Below are 20,045 nucleotides of genomic sequence, written 5' to 3'. Positions count from 1 at the left end.
TACAATATTGCAATTTGCACATGGAAGCATTACTCTTCAGTTTTTATAATCCTGTTTTGTCATTATTTCAGGACTGTAATGTACTGAGAGCCTCAAAAACAACAACAGAAATATAATCCAAGCCTCTTTCAACCTCGGAGAGACCTTTATCTGACACTGCGGTCGCTCTAGACAAACCAGGCTGCATGTTCGCCAGAAGTGTCATGCAAAAGGAAGTATGAGGGACAGGCTTCTGTGTGGTTAAAGGGAAATTCTTGAGTTGGAGTCTACTCTCACACACCTTTTGTAGAGACTCCATTATTTGTGATTCCTTAAGCATGTACATCTCAAGATCCATAAGGTGTCTTGAGATGCTCTCTTAATGAATTACGTACTTTGTATTGGCATGTAAGTAATCAGTCACCCGTAGGTATATTATGATGCCCCCGGTCCTCCAACTCCTGGACCCATCCTTTGTCATGCAGGCAGGCAAGGTCCCTACTGTCATGAGCCCATCACTCTTTGTCCAATGCTGGCCAATCATGCCCAAGTGGCTGAGACCACAGGTTAAATTAACAGGAAGGACTTGAACACATTAATTATGTTGTCCCTGGCTGAATTTTTTCCCATTCTATAGTGAGATCTGTAGTGTGTTTTGACACTGTGGTTAATCTACCAGTTTAGCAGAGAGAGACAGAACAAAAAAATGGCTATTAAGCTGCTGTGAGTGAAGACACAACATTTGTGGGGTGGGAAGTCCCTAAAAAATATTATTCTAACCCACATGTATTCAAGATTGGGGACTGAAGCCCTGGGAAGGTAAGGGACTACCAGGATCACTTTTGCTCAACTATGCTGCAGTTCTGGCAGAGATCAAGAGCCTGGGCTAGGTTACCTTCTTTTGTAAATAAAGTTTTATTGGGACACGGCTTTGCCCATTCATTAATGTGTTGTCTATGACTGCTTTCCTGCTCCACAGCAGAGCTGAGTAGTTGCGACAGACACAGTACAACCTGCAAGGCCTACAATATTTATCATCTAGCCCTCTACGGAAAGTGTTGACTACAGCTCTAGAGGATAAACAAAGTGTGGGAGGAGACACTAAGACACACCAGGAACCGTGCGAGTGAATTCGGAAGTGGACATCTGGAGGCCTGCCCACGTGCCCCTGCGTGTGCTTGGAGGCAGACTCTCCAGCTCCAGGTTTGCAGACGACCGACCGCAGCCCCGGCCAACAGCGTGACTGCAACCTCACAGAGACCGCGAGCCCCAGGAGCCCCAGGAGGCTGTGCCTGGGTTCCTGACCCAGGGAAACAGTAAGACAAGAAATACTTGTCCTTTCAAACTGCTAAATTTAGTGTCACTTTTTATGCAGCCATAGATAACTGAAACAATGGTGTCTCTTCAGCCGGGCTCGCTCTTTCAAAGTGAGTGAACTTCTGCCTCCATTGTGATCTGCTCTGTGGAGCCTTTAGGTGCCCTGGTCCCCACTCCAAATGGTGCCAACCATTTGAGTGATCCCAACAATCAAAGCACTGCACCACCTGCTCGCTCAGAGTTGATCCAACGGCCATGTGGTCAGTTATATAGATGTCTGTCTCCCCGGCTGATGCTTACTCAGCTTTGTGACCACAGAATCTCATCTAGTGCCTATTATTCATAATGGAATACTAACAGTAAATATTTATTGAGTGGTTATATATGTTAAGCATTTTATGTGCATTACCTCATTTAACCCTCGGAACAACCTTATGAGATATATAGTGCTTCTAAGTCTGTTTACAAGGGGAGGAAACAGAAGTTGGGGAGCGTGCCTTACATTGTGTAGCCAGCAAGTGGTGGGGCCAGGATCTGAGCTCTGACTGACCCTGGGGCTGCCATACTCGACTGCTTGGGACCCAGAGTCCCAGGATACATGTGGCTTCTGTCTTGGCAATTCCACCTTTAACTGTGGACTTGGCAAAGTCACTCACACAAAGGGAACCAATTTCCTCACCAATCAAGTGGTGGCAATGATGCCGCTTCCCTATCTCTCATTCCATCAATTTTAGCTGAATGAAGAAAAGAACTTTCACCCATTTCTGGCTGCTGTGTGTTAGAACATAACTTCCATAAAGGAAGCTATGTAGTGTTCAACCAGTATAGGTGCTCAGTAAATACATGTCAACAGGCTGAGCCTAAGACTCTGACCTCGTACTATTGATTCAAGACAGCAGAGTCTGGTTAAAGAACAGACTGAAAGGCAAAGGGGTTGAGAAGTACAAATTAGAAGTTACAAAATAGTCACAGCGATGTAAAGTACAGTGTAGGGAATGCAGTCAATAATATTGTAATAACCGTGTATGGTGCCAGGTGGGTACTAGGAATATCGTAACACAAAGTATATGATTGTCTCACCACTGTGCTGTACACCTTAAACTACTATAAAATCATATTGCATGTAAAAAAAAAAAAGAAAGTAGAGTTCAAAGAGTGGCTTCAGGGTTGAGAAGACACCTGAGTCTGGCCAAGGGCCCAGCTGTGGCCAAGTTGAACTCCTAGGACCTCCCCTGATGTGGGTTTTGTACATTCAGTGTTGGTACCCAGCCTCTAAGAAAAGTATTATCTATTTATTCTGATCAGACTGTAGCCTATGGCCTTGGATTTAAATTGTATGTTTCCTGGAGAGGCGATTTTCAAAAGTTAAAAAAAAAGTTTCTACTTCTGTATGGACTACCTGTCTCATCTTGCCTCTTTAATGTCACTGAAAAAAACAAAGGAAAAACAGCATTGCTCCTCTCTAAGCCCAGAAAAATCCCAAGAGACCAAATACTTCACCAGGGTTTCCTCTCAGCATCATTTCTGGTAAAGGGGGTAAAACAGACATCTCAAGAAAATGGAGAATCTGACATGTGCCTAATGTAAAAACCAGAACAAAAAATTCTGCCTAGTCATCACCAGGAAAATGTGCTTCGAGAGTGGTTCCCACCATTACTTGGCAATCTGCCCACTTTTCTCAGGGAGCCAGGAACTTGACAGATATGATTTGTCTCCATTAAGTTCAGACCTGGGTCTAAAATAACTTGCCCAGTTATTATTTTCACCTCTGCCACTCAAGCACCCCTAATTCTACATGAGCACCTTTCCGGAAAACACTGAAAGGGTCCCTAATTGCTTCTCTCCCTCCCTTCTTTCCTTCTTTCTTTCCTTCCTTCTTTACTTCTCTCATTCATTCATTCATTCATTCTTTTTTTTCCATTAAAAAACATTAGCTGTCCATCCGAGTAAGATGGAGAGGAGGGCAGTTCTCAAAATTTGTGTATTAAAATTTGCTCAGAGAAAGTACAGAATTTGGTCACAGAAAGTTTCCTAATTTGTAAGCTAAAATCAACAGAACAGCCCCACCTTCTGCAGGGTGGAATGTGATGCGGAAGCAGAGTGCTGTACAACAGAAACGGTCCAGAATCAGTCCAGGAGAAGTGACTAAGCATATAAAAATGCACGTGACGATCCACAGATCACACAGTATTTCTAGAGAGTGGTACAGGGTAGAAGTAAAACAAAACCAGAAACTGATAAGCTCCTAACCTACTTTTAAGTCACTCAACTAAATAAATATGAGACCGGTTTAAATCCCCAAATTTTCAATCATTGATGTTTTCTTAGCTTGACATACCAACATATAAAGTGTATTAACTTTCTGTTCTTTGGAGGGAGAAAATCCTACTGCTTAAGCCAGAGGTAGCTGGGGATGGAGCCTATGATCTTCATTAGCAATGAAACGGCACATGTACATATGGCAACACAATGCAGGGTATTTCAGGAGAAACTTATCTGTAACCCACTTTTGGGTAGTTTAAAGGCCTCTTGACAGTATTCTTTCTTGCTGGTGGACTAATGCAGAAAATTCAGTATCATTAGAAGTTGGCATGTTCTTTTGATTTTCCTTTTTTGACAGTGAGATAAAGATCTATATCCCTATTTCAACCACACCCCAAAATGGCACTGATGTTTTGGGGAAGGCATGGATTTGACTGTGGTTCTATCAGATGAAAAGTCTGTAGCCAAGTCATATACCTCATAGGCAGTGGCGCGCTAGCAAATGTTTAACAACTGGCTCTACAGGAACCAAAATGTTTATTATTATAATCAAGGATGTGTAATACACAGTGTACGAATAAAAATAAACAATACTTTGTTTTTATTATCAATTCCATTTAGACAAATTGGTTTTCACAGAATGCTTTTCTAGACTCTTCTACCCATAGTCAATCTACAGTTGCAACTGACAAAACTAGTTCTGACATGAATATCAGTTGATATTTCATTTACATTAAGTACTTAGATGAAAGTGAAACATGAGCGCAAATGCTGGAATTTCACTTGTTTGTTACCAATGGGAACATACTCTTTGCTGAAGCAGGTAATAGTTTTTGAATACAGGGAGAAAAATTTCCTCAGGAATTTTTTGTGTGTTATTCCCATGTAATGGCTAAAGACAGAAAACTTTTATTTTTAATTCTCATTAACGTTCCCTTCATCACACTCTTAAGTGTGGTCAAGCATCACAACATTAAGTTGAACCCGACTTATAGCCTCTGCCAATTCCCATGGTGTCAATGCTCCTGTCATGGCTGATTTCAGGCTTGCAATTTCAGGTCACTGAACGCAAAGCTGAAAAGAGGCATTTCTACATTAGACAGTATTTCTACCATACAGATAAAATAGATGTAAATGGAAAAAAACTACAGAAGACTAAGACAATTAGGAAATGATGAGTTTTGAGTATTTATGAACTTTGTTTTTAATATAATTTGTTTGCCTATACTTTAATAGAATTTAGCTTTTTGATATCACCTCCCAAAATCTCTGAAATTCCAAAATTCCCTAGCCAGCCCTGATGCAGGCTCCAACACAAGATCTCAGGGCTCTGAATCTGAAGGGCGAATGCATTTCCCAGACAGTTTTCCCTCGGCCGCATACCACAAGCCTCCAACTAAGTGACCCTGCAGCCCAACTTCCCCTGCTATGAGTTAATCAGTCTCCAGGGGTGGGGTGTCTGGCATCAAGTTCCCAGTGGCGTATGAACATTTAGTGAGAGAAAAAAATGACTTCAGCACGGTCATGTGACTTGGAGGCAATCCTCAGTTTCCTCACCTGTAGAATGGGGATGATACTTTTTCTAGTGCTGCCATGTAGATTAGGGCTAATGCAGCAAAGCTCCTGGAATGATGGGGTAATGCCTCAAATACAGCAGATGTGGAATAACTATTTATCATTAAGATGATGGTAGAATTACTGTGAAAGATTCCTTCTTTGTATACATATGGGTCAGTCAGGTGAGCTGCCTTCTCACCAACAGAAAAGCAGTACCAAGGGTGACCGACTGAAGAGCACGTTTGAGAACAAGGCCAGTCACAGTCCGATTTCTGGAGTGGACGGAAGACTGCTGTCTGGCTTCCAAGAGTCACTACTGTCATCTCTTCTCAGGAAAGGAAGGGAAGGGAGGGAAGGGAAGGGGAGGGGAGGGAGAGGGGAGGGAAAGAAAAGGGAAGAAGGAAGTTTATAACTGAAGTATTAGAACACTGACCCAAAAGGTAACCTCCAAAAGTAAATATTTTTATGTCGGAATCATGGGCTAGAATTTAGGGAGATTCCTCTGACACCTGTGAAATGGGCACAGCCAACAATTTGGGGGGCATCTTGTTTGGATGAAAGACAAAATCTTTTAGAGTTTTGGATGCTTTCAAAAACATGTTGCCCTAGAATATTTATCATTACTTCTATAACATCTCTTTTAAACTTTTTTTAAAAGTAGTACACATTTAAAAAAGAGTAATGTTAAACAACACAAATACAAAGCAGCTTACATTTTTTTAAAAATATGTGGAATAGGGGTAATGATTCCTATCTCGCAGGCTTAGCGGTATTAAACGGACTAAAGAACCCAGCCCATGGAATGCGTCCAGCACGCCGCCGCCGGGTACACACCTAATGGCAGCTGTCGTACGCAGCACACGGCACTCTCCCCTCCTTTCAAATCAGCTCAGGGTTACCTGGGGGAGGGGCGTACAGACCCAACACCAAGCAGAGGCCAGATTCCGCCTGTCTACTCATGGCCCGGTAAACAGGCTGCATTGATCCAATTTCCCCCTCCGAGAAGATTGTGTTTTCTTCCAAAAATGAAAAGAACAGCAGCCTGCTTGTGGTAGTTATTGACCACATCAAATCTCAAGGAAGTCAGAGATTCTAAGACCTCGCTTGTCCTTTTATGTTAATATACCTTTGTAAACGCTATTCTTTATTCTGGATTTCAGGAACACCAAGGATTAATTGTCAAGCCATGGGCAACTTTTGGTAAATACTAAGCATTTCAAGCATAGAAGCTTTGACAGAGCCACCAGGAGTCAGCCTCGCCTTATGTCATAGATATTTATAGCATCAATAATACAAAGCATACATGGCTAGGGAGAAAACACAAGGGAAGAAATACATAAGAGTCTTAAAGCTAGAAATATGAAAAGAAAGGAGTTATTGGCACTAGTCTAAAGTACCTACATCATCATAAAGATATTTATGTAGCACATTATGGAAAACAGTTTGATATGTTTCTGGGGAAATCACAGAATTTAGTCTAGAAATATGTGAAAATATAAGGACTGTAGGTAACACTGTGAAATGTAGCCTCATTCAAATCTGAGATTTGAGTTCTAGTTGCCACACATGTTTCATAAAAACTCAAGCTAGATTTCTGGGCAGAAAACACTCTAAATTGAAAAAATGCACAAAATATGATAAAGCAAATATGATTGGTTGTCATAATTAAAATCTCAAACCATGAACAGTGAACCAGGTTGCCTAAACTGAAGTTTTAAAAGTAATAATAAAGTGTGTGTGCGTGCGTGTGTGTGTGTGTGTACACCTGCTTTCATGCAAACTTAAGCTGGAACAATGATGTTTTTCTCTCCTGGTAGAGTTTACATAATGTACACTAGGGCTAGACCTGTTGATGAGAACAGTTCCTTAAACTATAGTGTTTTCAAATTTGAAAACGCATTGCTCTGTGTTTTATGTCAATTTGAAAGGAATGCAAAGCAAACTTACAGTATCATCAGTCTTTCTAATTCAATCGCAAGGCCTTCCTTTCCTGGACTCTAGTGAGTGGATTTCCTGCCTAGAAAAACACTGTGGTGAATCAATATGGACTCCTTTCTCTCTCTGGGCAATTGCAGGAGGAACTGATATTTTTGTTTGTATTTTTTCTGAAGCATTTTCTTACCTCATCAGGCTTGTGATGTCATCAGACCTACAATGGAGCTGTTCTGTTGGTTCTTCTTTTTCCCCAAAGAGGTGCCCCAAAAGCTTACATCCCAAGACTAAAACCCTAGCAGGTTCTCAGAACTTTACACAGTTGTGCAATAGCTAAAAACCAAACAGAAAGCCCAGCCCTGGGCCCTCCTGGCTGGGGTGTGGCTGCAGGTTGGCTGTGTGGCTAAGGGCTATTGCTTAACATAACCAAACACTCAGCACTAACCGCTGACCAGGCCCAGTGATTACATATTAAATAGAAGGAGCTATATACTTTTCCTTGCTGAAGACGTGAATGGAAACCTGAAATCCCTTTAGTCAGAGCTCCTCAGGGTTCAATATTACAGTGCTTTTCAGCCATTAGTATTTGAGCACTACCTGGAGTAAAAACAAACCCACTGTTTACTTCCTAAAGTTGATACTTGACATAATTAAAATGGGTGGAAATGGAAACATTCAATTTTAAAAATTCTGAAATGAAGCCAAATGTCACTATTTATATTGGTATATTATGCTTCATACTTTACACTTGTTCCCTTATGAAGCTTAATACATATTAGGAGCAAGGCTGTGAACTGACATTAAAAAAATCTCTAACTCTACAAAATGTATCCCATTTCCATCACTCATTGCAAATGGCAATGAATCATTCCAAGTGAGCTAGGCAGTTTTTGAATGTCATTAGTCCACTGAAGCACTTTAGAAGTTCAAAGCAAATACAAAACTCTCAGGCCCAAATATTTTATAAAATATTGCTATAAATTTTAATAATTAAAAAGTATTTATTGTACATCTATATGTACCTATATATACCTAGCACTGTGCTAGCCATTATGGAAAAAGTTAAAAAGTATATGACTCGCCCTCTCCAAAAATTTTAATAATTTAATTAAAAAGCTAAATCCAACACATGAAGCAATTTGGTCATAACCGAACATAAACACCGTGGTGCTGGATGCCTGCGTGATGGCAGCTGTCAGTCTTCAGCTGAGCTCTGCTGTGCCCTCTCTGGCCTGGAATGTACAGGTCTCCTTTACGGTGATGCCCATCATTCACGCCATCAGAAACGGCATGACACAAATGTTTGGTGTGAGGAACTCCGGGGGTAGCCAGAAATTTATACTACTGATCGACTAGTATCTAGTTGGGAAGATCATAAATAGAAGTGGCTACTAAATGCAACAGCAGCTTCATTCATTAATGTGTAAATTAATGAATGGCATAAATAGGTTTTCATTGGTGAACTCAGTGGCTTATTAATGAGGAAAGTAAATGTTAGAAATAGACACCACTTGTGGGATTTGAGGTACGCAGGTGGCTTCCCTGGCCCTGTGTGAACAGAGAATAAGAATCCACCGTGCACGCTCTCAGGCATGTTACACGGATCTGCATTCCTGTTTCAGTGACCTACGTGATTTCTGGTGCTCGATGCTGTCTACAAAAATAGCAGAAACCACCCTGGCTGGTGTAGCTCAGTGGATTGAGCGTGGGCTGCGAACCAGGCATTGCAGGTTCGATCTCCAGTCAGGGCACATGCCTAGGTTGCAGGCCACGGCCCCCAGCAACCACACATTGATCTCTCTCTCTCTCTTTCCTTCCCTTCCCTCTCTAAAAATAAATAAATAATTAAAAAAATAGCAGAAACCTATGTGTGGAATGTTGTCAGATCTGACTTAAGCATCTTTTCTGTAGGGTGGTGGTAGGAAAGCTTAGAATAGAGGATTAGAATTTCAAGTTTACAAAACATATTGATGTACTACCTTGTGCCTGCTCGCTAATAAATGCAGATTAGAAACATATCTGTGGAATCTTTGGTGTGAGACTTGCTTTCATTATGTCCTGTCAGGGATGACATTTAGAATGGCTAATTCTCACCCACCTCAAGCTGTCCCATGGCTACTGATATCTATCCTTGATCTGTTTTGGTTTGATATTCTTACATGCTGGGAAGACGTGTTGTAAAGTTAAGGGCAGTCAGCCCTTACTAATGGGTTGTGTGGCTAACCATAAATCCTCTAGGTTCCATTTTAGTCCATGAAATGAGGATAACAACTTTCTCCTGGGGTCACTATAAAAATTAAAGACAATTATGTATAAAGCCCAGGTAGCTGCTCGTTCACTGCCGGTTTCCCTCCCTTGTATTACTGTCTTGTTGTTGTACTCTTCCTGTCCCAGAGGAAACACACAGGTGCCTGCAGAATTGAAAAGTGTGGGCTCTTTCTCTCTATTTTCCATTTAGTTTCTTGGGACTGAACAAATTTAGGGATTGCAAAGTTGGTGCCTATACAACTCTGTCATAAATCTGGCTGTCGTGAACCATCAGAGGCTGGAATCCTTTCCCTTCCCTTCCCTTTTCTAGCACCCAGAGTTCTTCTTCCCTATCTTTCAGAAGCCTTTGTGCCCATTCACACTTCTAGGGCTCTCCATGGGCAATGACTGCTTTGCTCTCTCAATATCACCTGAGTCATTGCCTTAGATACACTTAGGAAGAGGATACCTCTTTCACCTTCATTTTATTGAGAAAAACAACAACAGCAATAACAACAAAACCCCTTTCTTTACTAAGTAGTAAATAAATGAGAAACGACTGCAGAATGCTTAGGAAGTGTGGTGGCCAGTGTCCCAGTTGGTTCCCAGTGATCCTTGCCTCCTGGGATCACATACTTGTGTAGATAGCATTCTTCGTACCCTGGCTCAGGGCTGGTCTGTGTGACTGATGGAATACGGCAAAGGTCACGAAGTGTGGCCGTCGAGGCTAGGTAAGGAAAGGCACTACAGCTTCTGCTGTAGAGATCTCTGTCTCCTCAGCTGTTCACTCTGAGGGGAGCCAGGGGCCGTGCTGTATGGACACTCTAGAGTGGAGAGGCCCATGGCAATGAGCTACCTTGGAAGTGTGCGTGCCAGTCCCAGCCAAGCCCCAGCGACCAAAGCCACGGCGGACATGGCACTGCAACCTTGTGAGGGACCACAAGCCAGAAAGGCCCCCAGTAGGCCGCTCTCAAATTCCTGACTCACAGGAACTTCCGGATGATAAATGTTTACTGTGGTTTTAAGCCACCTGAGTTTTGGGGCAACTTGTTATGCAGCAACAGATAACTAATATGTTAAGAATGCATTTCCTGTTCTCAACTGGCTTCCTGGTGGAGATCATCTAATTCAGGCAAAGTCTTTTAAAGAGGGAATTCACTTTATACTCTACTCATTAACTCTGTCACTTTCTCTTTCTGAAATGTACATGCTAATAGGGCTGTGAGGGGAATACTGCTTGACTGGGCCTTCCAGCATTCATGAGGAAGCCCCCCCCGCCCCCACACACACACTGGAATGGTAGGTGGAGGTGAGGCACTGGGAGGTAATGGGTTCAGATGAGGTCATGGCGGGATGAGTGCTCTTGTAAGAGGCTGAGATCCTGCTCGCTCTCTGGCTCTCTCCGTGTGCCTGCACCAAGGCAGCGCTGTGTGAGCACAAGCCCAGGAAAACGGCCCTCACTGTGAACCTAAGTTGGAACCCTGGCCTTAGACTTTCAGTCTCCAGACTGTGAGAAATGCATGTTTGTTCTTTAAGCTATGTCGTCTATGGTGATTTGGTATGGCAGCCAGAACTAAGACAGGAATGTTTCCTATATAATACATAAGAGTATTAATTTCTGTTCACTTAGGAGAAAAACACATACAGCACATAACACTCCCTTTAGTCTTTGCTGTACACAGAGTGTTTGTTCCCCTCAAATTCATATATTCAAACCGAAACCCCAATATTATGGTATTAGGAAGTGAGGCCTTTGGGAGGTGAATGGGTCATAAAGGGTAGAGCCCTCAGGGATGGGATTAGTGTCCTCATAAAAGAGTTCCCAGAGGGCTCCCTGCGCCTCCCACCAAATGAGACCACAGGGAAAAGATCTCTGTCTACGAATCAGGAAGCTGGCCCCCACCAGAGACCGACTCTCTCCAGTCCTCATCCGGGGTTCCTCAGCCTCCAGCACTGTGAGGAATGAGCGTGTGCTGTTGATGAGCCACCAGGGCTGGGTACGCTGTCCAGGGATCCCAAATGGACCGACACAGTTACATAAGAAGACTGCGTGGCGAACTCCAATAACTGCCAAGGACGGACTCATGTCCTGTTAGGCACATAAGGCTGAAGGTGTGTCAGTGAAGTCACCGTTAGTGACTGTTTTATTGCACACATAATATATGGTCACTACAGAAGATTTAGAACATGCAGATGAAGCAAAAATGTAATGAATGCCATTTGTGATTACGTACTTCTAGCCTTTTTTCCTGCTTACAATTGCATCATGAAAATTGTCTATGTTATGATGAGTAAGCACTGTAGAATCTACTACTGTGCTATGGCCCAAGCATATAAGCAGTAAATATTTGTTGATTAAGCCTAGAATGATCATTAAACTGATAGATGCTAAAAAGAAAGAGTTATGGAAAATTTATGCTCACAGGTGCATTAGGTTATTTATTTTGATAAACAATTAAAAAAATCTCCTTTTGGAATCCTCTAACTCATCACTAATGAGAATGAATAATTACATGTTCTTGGACCTCTGTGTGGTAATATGTTGATAAGTCCACTTTTATTTAAATGTGTATTGGTAGAATATCAGGTAAAGACAGTGGAATGAACATACTCATCAATTTTGGCCTGCACCTGAATCTTATTAAAACTAAAGTATTTATATAAGCATACATATATACATATACACATACATATACATACATCTATATCTTCTCTTTTTTTTTTTGAAATCCTCACCAGAGGATATACTTATTGATTTCAGAGAGAGAAGGAGGGAGAGAGAGAGAGAAACATTGATTGGTTGCCTCCTGTACATACTAGCCCTCCTGACTGGGGACCGAACCCATGACCTTTTGGTTTACAGGAAGACACTCAACCAACTGAGCCAGCCGGCCAGGGCAACATTTATATCTTTTCAATAACAGAAGTGGGAGAAGCGACGGTAACAGCATTTTGGAAGCTAGAAAGTGGGTGGGTGGTGGCCACTCCCTCAGTGGACCCCGAGAAAACTGAAGGAGAGGCTGAAGGTGGAGGAGTCCCACGTTTCACATGCAGGGTCCTCAAAAGGCGCCAAGCAGCAGGTGCTTCCAGTAGATGGGGGAACTGCTGCCCGAATGGTTTGGTGGGGGGCAGAAACATAATTACGAAGAGTTACCACCCTCCTCCTTTCTCCTCTGGCAAGCACCTGGTGATGGCACCTCCTCCACCTGAGCAACAGCCTGAACGTTTATCCTGTGGTGAGGGCAAGCCAGAGGCCTCTGAATTAGGGGGTATACAGGCGATATTGGGGGCAAGATGCTATATATACATAGGAGGAAGATAAAGTGAGATGGACAGAGCATACCGAGATTCCTCTTGTCTGCTCCTCAACCTCACCTCCCAAACACTGGCAGCCAGGCCCTTACCCCCCTGGGCACCTGACCAACCCACGGGGAAAGCCTGGAAGATCCGGACACTGAAGTTCCCTAACAAGTGGTTCAGCCTGATCATCACAGCAAAAGTCACCACCATGAGGGCTCCCTCCCACCTCCCCTGCTCCCAGCCCCCGCATGCACCACCAGTTTGTGTACAGAATTTTACTCTTCAGTTCCCTACTCTTATACATGAGAAGGACACCAATGCTACCAAGTAGCCAAGGAAAACCAAAAACAATCTAGAAGGATCAAGAATTATGAAGCGAAAAGAAAGTGCCCAAAATCGTTATTAGAAAGTCAGAGATAAGGGAAATACAAAATGTCTTGAAGCAAGAAAGTGATGCTGTTAGAAAAAAGAAAGGGCATTCAGAGAACAAAAAAAGATCTCTTAGAAACTAAAAGCATGACAGCATAAATGAGAACCTCAGTGGAAAGTATCCATGTTAAATGGAAGAAACTACAGCAAGGAGACAAAGAAATAAATAATGGGAAAGAAAAACATAAATAATCCAGAAAGTCCAAGAAGATCAAGAAAACAACACAAAACACCTCAGCAGAAGAAAACATATATGATATAATTGAAGAAAATCCCCCAAAACTGGAAGGTAGATTTTCTAGATTTAAATGGCCCCTGAGTGCCCAGCACAATGGATTTAAAAGATGAGGTACATCCCTGAAATTTCACAACACTGGGATAAAAACATTTAACCAACTTCCAGAGAAGAGAATAAAATTATATATAAGGGATGGGAAATTGACATGGTGGTATATTTTTCAATAGTCATACTGTGAATAAGCATACAGTGAAGTAGACAATGTCTCCAAAATTCTGAAGAAAAAACAAAGAAAAAAGTTCTGCGTGAAAATGATTTCCAACATTGAACTCTTCATTTAATCCCTCTAACAACCAAGTCAGGAGACAGGATACAGACACATTTTTAGAGAGATGAATATGCACTTAAAACATTTTTAGTTTCATGAACCTCTTCTTAAATGCTACTGGGGGGTGCAGTCCATGAAAATGAGGGGATAAAACAAGAAAAATGGAGACACGAGGTCTGGGAAATAGGAACTGCAACACAGGAGGGGAGTGAAGGGACTCTTGCAGGCGGTGATGACGGGGGTGCACCGGTGTGACCCAGCAGAGAGGGTGACCAGCCCGGATGAGCAAGCCAGCAGTCTCTCAGCAAGACTTCTGCAGAAGCATGAAGTTGATATCATTGATACAACACCTGAGAGGAAACCGAGAGAACCATGGAAATGCCTTGAGAGAACATTTAGACAGCTGGAAAAATATTTAAATATTGAAAGAATGGCAAATACATAAAACATACACATGAAAAACAAACAGATAAAAATAAATAAGGAAGAAAAAAAGAAAACTATGAACTCCAGGAATAAGTTGTGCTGGTGAAGAAACAAACAGTTTAGTACGATTGATTTGTGAATAGCATATATAGTCGTAATAATGTAAACCTTGGAGAGTTTTCTAATCAAAACTGAGGTTTAAGCATATCGTGTAGATGACAACTGACAGTCTGTGGTGTGAGCGAAGAGCATGAAGAGCTAAGTCTCATCTCCTGCGGGGAAAGTCAATGTACAATGAATGCCCCAAACGAAAAACTGGAGGTGGCAATACTTACTTGCCATTAACGTATACGGAGGTAAGTGCCAAGCAGAGAACTGAAAGTGTTTCTCTGGGGCAGAGGAGCAGAGAAGCAGGGGAGCCAGGGCCTGTTGTTTTCCTTAAAACCTTGCAGAGCTGGCAGGTCCTTTAAACGGTACCCGACTACATATATAGCTTGGATGAAACACTACAGAACAATTTACAGTGTAATAGTATACAGAGAGCTAACCTGCGACTGGGTTGCAGAATGACATCTATGTAATTTTGATAAATAATAGCTGGGGTGTTCGCTTTCCTTTTTTATAAATGGAGAGGCTTGGGCTACATAATGTCTAAGGTCCTTTGCCCACTCTCTGCATGTGTTTATTTTTGGTATTTCTTTGTGTGAGCATCTGAGCTTATGAACATAAACACATGGAGAGCTGACAATCAACAGTGGAATCCCCTGATTATTTTGACCAATAAAAATTAATAGGCATTATCCACATATCTACAAAGACACAATCTGATCCTACCGAGAGAAGACGGTGCCCCAGTCCACCGGTCTGCAGAGAGGCACGTGAGGCTGCATTTCTGTCTTCCTCTGTGAGAAGGCACGGGAAATGTGCTGCAGTCCCTGTTGTTTAGACTCTGGCCTGTGACACATGGTTATGCTGACCTAAAAGTTAATATTTAGCCACCTCAGTGAGTTAAGCTGGCTGGAGGACGTGGTGGGGGGAAAAGGAAGGAAAGCGCTATAAACTCGGGTAGAAAATTTGTACTCAAGTCAATGTTAATCTTGGTAGCATAGCAAGTCACTTGCACCCTCTCTAGCAGATGCCCAGGAAGAACACGGCTAGTCCTGTAACAATACCAACACTAAAGTGCGGAGGGCTGGTGTGGCACTTTGAATTAAAGGGAAAATTAAAGATTGTCCACTTCGAACCTCCCATTGCTTCCTAGCTTCGTGACTCCAGGGCAAATCGCAACTGCTCCATGCCCTGAGTTCTTTCTCCGTCAATTGAGGATAATAATACCTATTCCACGTGGTGGTTAGGAGAATTATATGTGTTAACACCTGTTGAACACTGAAAATGGTGTCTTGATACACTGTCTCTAAAAATAGATGCAAAGAACAAACCGATCTGCAGGGGCCATGGATTCCTCTCTCTCCCTCTCTCCCTGACTCTTTTTCCCAGATACGTAACCTGGTCTTCAGAGACCTGAGAGGAGAGAATTTCCCATGACAAATCTGGTTAAGTAAATCACAAAAAGTCCAGGAAGCGATTGCTCACTGACCATAGTAATCCCGTTCAGTAAAATCTCAGGTTACAGTCATTGGCACGGACACTGTGGGTCTGACACTCACACTCTCCTTTGATACTTGGCACTCCGGATGCATTTTAGCAAACTGTGCTGGTGCCCAGTCGAGGAGCCCAGCGGCTGATTTAGGGACACTCTCTCACTCTTTTTTGTGATGCCAGGCCCTCAACAATACCTGGCACACAGAAAAAGAGCTCAGTAAATGTTTGTTAAATTTAAAATGGGAAAAATACATTGGGTATGTTTTTCGTCGTCAAAAGTTATGTAACTATACTTTCCAGTCACTCACAATTCTCTCATCTAAGAGTGCAGTTTTAGTTTTCTCATGTTTCTGTTTATACTAAAATTTTTCTAGTTCAAAATACTATATTAAGTAAAATGTTGCCATGTCATATTACAGTATGTATAATTTATACTAAAAATTAATAAAGAAGACTGTCATCCTAGGGAAGTGGTACTCTTTAGTGGTGAGCTGTTTTTGCTTAAAAACCTCCCAGAGAATTTAACCCCTGTCAGATACATGGTTTGTAAATATTTCCTCCCATTCCATAGATCGCCTTTTCACTCTATCCATGGCTTCCTTGGCTGTGCAGAAGCTTTTTAGCTTGATGTTGTTCTACTTGTTTATTTTTGTTTTCGTGGTCATATCTAAGAAATCACTGCCAAGATCAGTGTCACAAAGGTTTTCTGCTCTGTTGTCTTCTTTGGAATTTTACAGTCTCAGGTCTTTAATCCATTATCAGTTGATTTTTGTGTGTGGTATAAGATAAGGGTCCAATTTCATTCTTTTGCATGTAGATATCCAGTTTTCCCAACACAATTTGTTGAAGAGACTATCCTTTTCCCATTATGTATTCATGGCACCCGTGGCAGAGCCCTGATGAGTGGGATCAGTCCCTTATAAAAAGGCCCCAGAGGGTTCCTTCACTTCTATGCCACGTGAGGCTATAGCAACAAGAGAGCTTTATATGAACCAGAAAGTTGGATCTCATCCAACACCTCTTGACACTTTGATCTTAGACTTTCTGATCTCTGGAACTGTGAGAAGTAAATTTCTGTTGTTTAATCCAGTCTACCATATTCTGTTATAGCAGCCTGGATGAACTAAGATATCATGTATACATGAGTTTATTTCTGGGGTCTTCTGGGCTCTGTATTCTGTTCCATTGATCTATATTCTGTTTATAGTAGTGGCATACTGGTTTTAATTACTGTAGCTTTGTAATATATTTTAAAATCAAGAAGTGTGATGGATTCCTCTCACACTTCTAGCTTTGTCTTCCCTTTTCAAGATGGTTTTAGATGATTCTGAGTCTTTTGTGGTTTCATATAAATTTAAGGATTTTTTTCTTTTTTTTGTAAAAAATTCCATTGAGATTTTGACAGGTATTGCAATGAATCTGTAGATTGCTTGAGTAATATAGACATTTTAACAATATTAAGTCTCCCAATCCACAGACACATCTTTTTATGTCTGTCTTTATTTTTTATTAGTGTTTTATAATTTTCAGTGTATGTATTTCACCTCCTTGATTAAATTTATTTCTCAATATTTATTTTTGACATTATTCTAAATGAGATTGTTTTCTTAATTCCTTTTTTGGATAGTTAATGTTAGGATATAGAAATGCAACTGATTTTGTGTGTCGATTTTGTATCTTGCAACTTTACCAAATTCATTTAGTTCTTTTTTTGTGTGGAATCTTTAGGCTTTTCTAAATATAAGATTCTGTGAATTTTTATAATTATTTCATAAATGGTGTTGGACAACACAGTACTAGGAAAAAGTTAGATTCTGAATTAGATTAAATGAGAATAAATATTTGGAGGGAAATACAAATGAGTATTTCTCTAAATAAGAAATGAGGAAGGTCTTTTCAGCTACTAAAGGCCTGGAAGAAGCATGAAGTAAAAGATTAAGAGAAAACATAAGAAATAAACCTTTTGCCCTGATTGGGGTGGCTCAGTGGGTTTGGCTTCCTCTCACAAACCAAAAGGTGGCCAGCTGATTCCCAGTCTGGGCACGTGCCTGGGTTGCAGGTCCGGTCCGTGGCTGGGGGCATGCAAGGGGCAACCAATTGATGTTTCTCCTGCACACTGATGTCTCTCCCCCTTTCTCCCCCCTCTCTAAAAATAAATAAATACTAAAAAAAAATAACATTTTTCACCTTATAAGACACCATCAACAAAAATACAAAGACCAAATGGAACAATACTTATGAAAAAGATGGGTTACCATCCTTAACTTTAAAAAGACACCAATAAAAAATAAGAAAGGACATGATCAACCAATTAAGAAAAGAATAAATACAACAAATGAACATGAAAAATTATTTGACTATAGAACTAAATAAGTGCAAATAACTGCATAACACTTTCACCTAATAAACTGACTTTTTTGTTTTTATGATAACAGCATTAAAAAGCCTTTAAAATATCAGTAACTTTTTTTAAAGATTTAATTATTTTTAGACAAAGGGTTAAAGAGGGAGAAAGAAAGGGAGAGAAACATCAACGTGCGGTTGCCTCTCACATGCCCCACACTGGGGACTTGGCCCACAACCCAGGCATGTGCCCTGCCTGGGAATTGAACTGGCAATCCTTTGATTCACAGGCTGGTGCTCAATCCACTGAGCCACCCCAGCTAGGGCTAAAATGCCAATAACTTTTGCTCCAAAAATTCCAGTTCTTGAAGCCTAACCATAAATGTTATGAGAGAATCAGAGAGATATAAACAAAGATTATTTTCAAAAAAAGTGTGTCCAACTTCATTGTTTTTATTTTTAATACTGTAGGGCTCTGTAAGAAAATTTAGTGCTCAAAAACAGAAGTATCTTTAAATAAATTATCATATATCCATAAATTGGAAAAAGGGAAGATAACACTTAAGTGAAAAAATAAGCAGAGTATGAGACCAAGTGGAAAAAAAGCAGGGCCTGTTTATAAAATGTCATTTCAATTTTAGCATAAACAAGCCACCACATATATAATCAAAGGAAATATACCCAAATGATAACAAAGGTCATCTTCCGGTAGGTAGTAGGATGAGCTTATATTTTTGTTCAAAGTGGATCAGATTTTAACAATGAAATACACGCAAACACACACACTGTCTCTTCCATAGATTTTGTCTCTTCATAGAATGTTAGACTTCAATGATTTGCTATATAAACATAGTAGGTCATATGATACTGGATGGGAATATTCTTCTAAAGCACGTTTTGAAAAGAACTAATAAGCATGAGTTTTCTTTAAAAAAAGTCTATCTTACAGATTCAGGGAAAACCTTGGAATATCAGGAGAGTTGTGTTCAATTCTCCTTCCACATTTGTCCTTTTTCAATTTCTTCTTTATCTGTTACCTTTTGTTTTTTGCTTGTATTTGCATCTGAGACGGAAGAGACAGTGTGTGTGTTTGCGTGTATTTCATTGTTAAAATCTGATCCACTTTGAACAAAAATATAAGCTCATCCAAAATATACAAAATCGTAATTTTATTTTTTCTTAGAAACTATACCCTTTATTAAAAGTCAAAGACCTTATTTATTATCTTATGTTTTATTTATCTTTGAATACATTTTTTTGTTAGTATCAGTCCCTGACTTCTCTGAGTTGCATTCGTTTGCCTTATTTGTCCCTCTCTTTTTAAAATAAAGATTTTATGTATTTATTTTTAAAGAGGGGGTGAGGGAGGGAGAAAGAGAGAGAGAGGAACATTGATGTGAGAGAGAATCATCGATCAGCTGCCTCCTGGGGACTGAGCCCAAAACCCAGGTATGTGTGCTGACTGGGAATCGAACCAGTGGCCTTTCCCTTTGTGGAATGACACCCAACCAACTGAGCCACACCGGTCAAGGTGTTCCTCTTTTGATTGTTTATTTTCCATGTCACATTATTCTGGGTAAACGGCAAGTGATTTTATTTTTTTCTTACCCAACCTTCTGTCTCTGCCTCTTAATAAAGAACTTTAAACCGTTTACATTTGTGCTGTATGCTGACTCTCTTTTCTGTTTTCTTATTTTACCATTTTCTTAATGACTCCTGGTTGTTCCCTTTATATTCAGACTTTTGCTTTTTCTTTTTTAATCCTCATCCAAGGACATATTTTTCATTGCTTCTAGAGAGAGACGAAGGGAGGGAGGGAGGGAGAATCAGAGAGAGAGAAACATTGATGTGAGAAAGAAACACTGATTGGTGGTCTTCATGTTTGTGCCCCAGTGAAGGATTGAACCCACAACCTGGGTTATGTGCCCTGACCAGGAATTCAATTCATGACCTTTTTGGTGCATGGGATGATGCTCTAACCAACTGAGCTATACGGGCCAGGGTTTCAGACTTCTGCTTTTAATTTTGCCCTCAGTCTTAATTTTCTGTAACATATTGCATTTTTAAAAATTTTGTTGTAGGAGA

General features: G+C 40.8%; 1 protein-coding gene across 8 annotated transcripts in view; it reads right to left on the bottom strand.

Moving 5' to 3' along the window:
* CUNH4orf19 (chromosome unknown C4orf19 homolog) overlaps positions 1-20,045 on the bottom strand; it is a 78,905-nt gene that overhangs the window by 26,985 nt on the left and 31,875 nt on the right. For 3 of the 8 annotated variants that reach the window (XM_045834451.1, XM_045834452.1, XM_045834446.1), the window contains exon 1: positions 14,850-14,979. The exons of 4 other annotated variants lie outside the window; for them this stretch is intronic. The gene's annotated coding sequence lies outside the window, so the exon portion shown is untranslated. Of the gene's footprint in view, positions 1-3,363; positions 3,379-14,849; positions 14,980-20,045 lie in introns of those variants that run through there. One more of the 8 variants, XM_045834453.1, reaches the window with a different exon arrangement.

Source organism: Phyllostomus hastatus, unplaced genomic scaffold, assembly GCF_019186645.2.
Source record: "Phyllostomus hastatus isolate PE091 unplaced genomic scaffold, TTU_PhHast_1.1 phas_contig_196, whole genome shotgun sequence".
In the NCBI taxonomy this organism is placed as follows: Eukaryota; Metazoa; Chordata; class Mammalia; order Chiroptera; family Phyllostomidae; genus Phyllostomus; species Phyllostomus hastatus.
The sequence above is the reverse complement of the archived record's forward strand: the minus strand, read 5'-3'. Positions and strand labels throughout refer to the sequence as shown.